Consider the following 4640-nt stretch of genomic DNA (forward strand, 5'->3'; position numbering starts at 1 on the left):
CCCAGCCCTGGCCAAAAACTGCAAAAAAAAAAAAAAAAAAACAACTTTCCATGTTAAATATTCTTTTACAATATTATCAAATCACTAGGGATAAAATCCAAGACTTTCCTTGAAGATCAGACAACAGACATCCTTAGATGAATAGGAGGGTAGCATGACATCCTACTTACCCTGAACACCTACACTAATAAAGAAAAGACATTTCAACGACTCATGGACATGCTGATTGGTCAGCAAGAGTTAAGACTCTGAAGATCAGGCATAGTGTCATTTCAGCTTATTGGACAAAGTAATTTCTAATACAGAAAACTAGCCCAATAGAGAAAAAGGACATTGGTTACATTTCTTGCACTTCAGAATGCAGAGGAATGATTGCTGATAGCCCCAAAATAAGAACCAAGCAACCCATCCTAGGATAGCCCCAAGTACTACCCACCTAGAATGGAAGTATACAGTACATAGTGGAAAGGACAAAGCCAGGTCCCAGTGGTACATCAAAGGCACATGAGGTAGTATCATAACTGTTGTTGAGCTTGCTCCATGAGCGGAGAGAGCAGGGAACACCCTGACCACTACCCCTCGGGACAGCATCTTCCTGGTCTGAGCTGGCACCTAGGCACAGCTAATATGCTTCATAGATGGTCTTACTTCACTCACACCATAGGGATCAAGTAGAAAGTAGCATCCCTAAATTCAATCATAGCAGAACCCTTATAAGTGGAAATACAGACAGGTCAACTCAGTACGATTAATTAAAATCAATACAACTGGTTTAGAGCCTATAGTTCAGCGGGTATAGTGCCAGCCTCATACACTGGGGCTGGCAGATTGGAACCCAGCCTGGGCCTGCCAAACAACGACAACTACAGCGACAACAACAAAATAGCCAGGCGTTGTGGTGGGTGCCTGTAATCCCAGCTACTGATGAGGCAAAAGAATCGCTTAAACCCAAGAGTTTGAGGTTGCTGTGAGCTGTGACACCAAGGCACTCTACCAAGGGTAACACCATGAGACTGTCTCAAAAAAAAAATAATGAAATAAAATAAAATAAAATAAACACAACTGTCAGTAAGTTGTAACTTACAGAAAGGATATCCAGGCCTTGGACAGTAGCTAAGGCCTAACTGAAAATTTGGTAGTCAAAGTAGGAAACAATTAATTGTCTAATAAAAATACAGCTGGTATGGAGGAAACTAATATGGGAGAATATAAATCAGATTTTCCAATCTCACATATCAGGAGATCATGTCTCAGACCCCAAAATGTAAAACTTAAGAAGCAAAATACAATTTGGAAGTAAATAAATTGACCAGGAGTATAACATAAAAAAGGTTCAATTAACAAAAAAACTAGTTTGATAGGTTCCCCAAATAAATGGACATTTGGGCAGAAACTCATAAATTTATTTATTTATTATTATTATTTTTTTATTTTGAGACAGAGCCTCAAACTGTCCACCTGGGGAGAGTGCTGTGGCATCAAAGTTCACAGTAACCTCCAACTCCTGGGCTCAAGCGAGTCTCCTGCCTCTGCATCCCAAGTAGCTGGGACCACAGGCGCCTGCCACACACCCGGCTATTTTTTAGTTGCAGCCATCATTGTTGTTTGGCAGGCCTGGGCTGGATTCAAACCCGCCACCTTAGGTGTATGTGGCTGGCTCGCCTTAGCCACTTGAGCCACAGGCGCCAAGCCCAAACTCATAAATTTAATGATGAGAGAAAGATATTCCTAAAATAGCAGAAACTAATAAACTGTCAAGTCTGCCAACCTTTTCTATTGTCACTTGACAAACAAGCCAAATATCTATCCTATGGTAAATTTGTTAGATAGACTATGTTGAAACTATTATAGAGTCACATGGAAAACAGACGTGCCGGCGGCACCTGTGGCTCAAAGGAGTAGGGCGCCGGCCCCATATGCTGGAGGTGGTGGGTTCAAACCTGGCCCCGGCCAAAAAAATAAAAAGAAAGAAAAGAAAACAGACGTGCCTGTGGCAAATATTTCTTCAGGTTTGGTATTTACATAGATGCCTAATTCACAATGCCAGACCTACAGTCACTTATCAGTGCCTATGCAACCCCTCAAGCCCCAGACCACAGAATCAAATTAAGGAACACACTTTACACTAGGGAAGTGGGCCTAGGCCATTAGGAAAAAAATCTTATAGAACTTCTCCATGTCTCATAATCCCACAGTCGCAGAAATGGCAAAAAAAAAAAAAGTCTTAATGAGCGAGACTAATGGTGAAATAAATGGAAAATGGAAGACTGTTCTAAGTTATTTAAATTACATAGTAAACACCTGTCTTCCTGACACCTTAGATCTATTTAAGTAGCCAAAATATAGTCCAATAATAAAACTGAAAGACAGGCTGGGCACAGTGGCTCACGCCTGTAATCCTAGCACTTGGGAGGCTGAGGTAGGTAGACTGCTTGAGGTCAGGAGTTCAAGGCCAGCCTGAGCCACAGCCAGAGCCAGACCCTGTCTCCATGAAAAACAGAAAAACTAGAGGGGCACTGTGGTAGGCACCTGTAGTTTCAGCTACTTGGGAGGCTGAGGCAAGAGGATGGCTTGAGCCTAAGAGTTAGAGGTTGCTCTTAGCTGTGATGATACCATGGCACTCTACCCAGGAGGACAGAGTGAGACTCTGCCTAAGAAAAAAAAAAAAAAAACTAAAGAAATAAGTAAAATAAAGTTTAAAGATATTAAATTTAAAAAGTATAGAAGAATGAAAGCAGAAATACAAGAACTTTATAAAAAAGCCATTAATGGCTGAGTGCCCATAGCTCAGTGGTTAGGTAGAAGAAGAATGAAAGCAGAAATACAAGAACTTTATAAAAAAGTCATTTATGGCTGAGTGCCCATAGCTCAGTGTAGGCTGACCACATACACTGGGGCTGGTGGGTTCAAAACCGGTCTTTGCCTGCTAAAACAAAAAATTAAACAAATAAACAAAAAATAGCCAGGTGTTGTGGTGGGTGCCTGTAGTCCCAGCGACTAGGGAGGCTGAGGAAAGAGGATCGCTTGAGCCCAAGAGTTTGAGGTTGCTGAGAGCTATGACACAATGGCACTCTACTGAGGGTGACAAGGTGAGACTGTGTCTCAATAAAAAAAAAAGCCATTTACAATGACAATCACATATGACTTTAATATTATCATCCAAATAATCTGACTCTATGCACCTATTTTTTCCATAGACTGATCATAATCCATCAGGTTGACTTCACAACCTGATTGCCAAAGGGATGAATACCCAGTTCACCTAAGGGTAAACACCCAGCCGAGTGGTGATTCATGACTCATGACTGTAATCCTAGCACTCCGAAAGGGAAAGGCAGAGGATTGCTTGAGCTCAGGAGTTTGAGACTAGCCTGAGCAAGAGCAAGACCCCATCTCTATTAAAAAGAAAAATTAGCTAGGTGTTATAGCACAGGCCTGTAGGCCCAGCTACTTGGAGGCTGAAGCAGGAGGATAGCCAGAACCCAAGAGTTTGAGGTTGCCTTGAGCTAGGCTGATGCTAGGGCACACTAATCTGGGGCAAAAGAGTGAGACTGCCTCAAAAAAACAAAACCAGTTAACTAGAAAGTTCAAAATTACATATGTGGTTCATATTTCTGTGAATAAATTTTTTTTTTTTTTTTTGCAATTTGGCTGGGGCCGGGTTTGAACCTGCCACCCTCGGTATATGAGACCAGCACCCTACTCACTGAGCCACAAGTGCTGCCCATGTGGCTCATATTTCTATTGGACACTTGGACAATGCTGGTACAGATAACTCTTTCACTTAATTTACAGTGAAGGGAGCCAGAAATGATAAAGAAGAAGACAGAGAAAAAGGCCATTCTCACCTTTAAACTTTCCTCTCTATGCTTCTGAGATACTCAGTTCTTCTGATTCTTCTTATATTGAACAATTGTTTGTCTTGACCTTCTTCTTAGGTGTTTCTCATCTTCCAGTCACTTATCAGGTAAAGAAGCAGGCTCTGTGGCTGTGTAGGGCAAGCGTATTCCAGGTGAAGGAAAGAGCACATGGCAAAGGCCCTGGGGCAGTTATGGAACAGGGAGGAAGGTAGTGTTATTGAAGCAAAGTTGCAGGGAGGAAGAATGTTAGAAAATGAGGTCTGAGCAGGGAAGTATAGTGGGAGAGCCTTTTTCATTTATTCTGAATGGGACTGGAAATCTTCGGAGTTTTTTGAGGAATTACAAACATGGCTACATGCCAAGAACAGACTATAAAGAGGCAAGGGTGGAAACAGAGACATCAGTTAGGAAGCTTTTACAATAATCCAGGTGAGAGACCACAGTGGTAACGATAACAGCACAGTGATTTGATTCTATATATATTTTAAAGGCACAGCTGATAGTTTTTGTGGAAGGACTGGACAAGGATGAAAGAGAAGAGAGAAGTACGCTTCTAAAATTTCTGGAAGATTGAAGTTGTCACCTACTCAGATGGATAAAGATTATAGGAAGGTATTTGGGGAGGGGGATATTGGAAATGGAATAAGGATCTGCTTACACCTATAATCCTAACACTTTGGGAGGATCTCAAGACCAGCTTGGATAACATATCAAGACCTTGTCTCAGCTTGGCGCCTGTGGCTCAAGTGGCTAAGGCGCCAGCCACATACACCTAAGGTG

Source organism: Otolemur garnettii, unplaced genomic scaffold (genome assembly GCF_000181295.1).
Source record: "Otolemur garnettii isolate 467f Iridium unplaced genomic scaffold, OtoGar3 scaffold00009, whole genome shotgun sequence".
Taxonomy (NCBI): domain Eukaryota; kingdom Metazoa; phylum Chordata; class Mammalia; order Primates; family Galagidae; genus Otolemur; species Otolemur garnettii.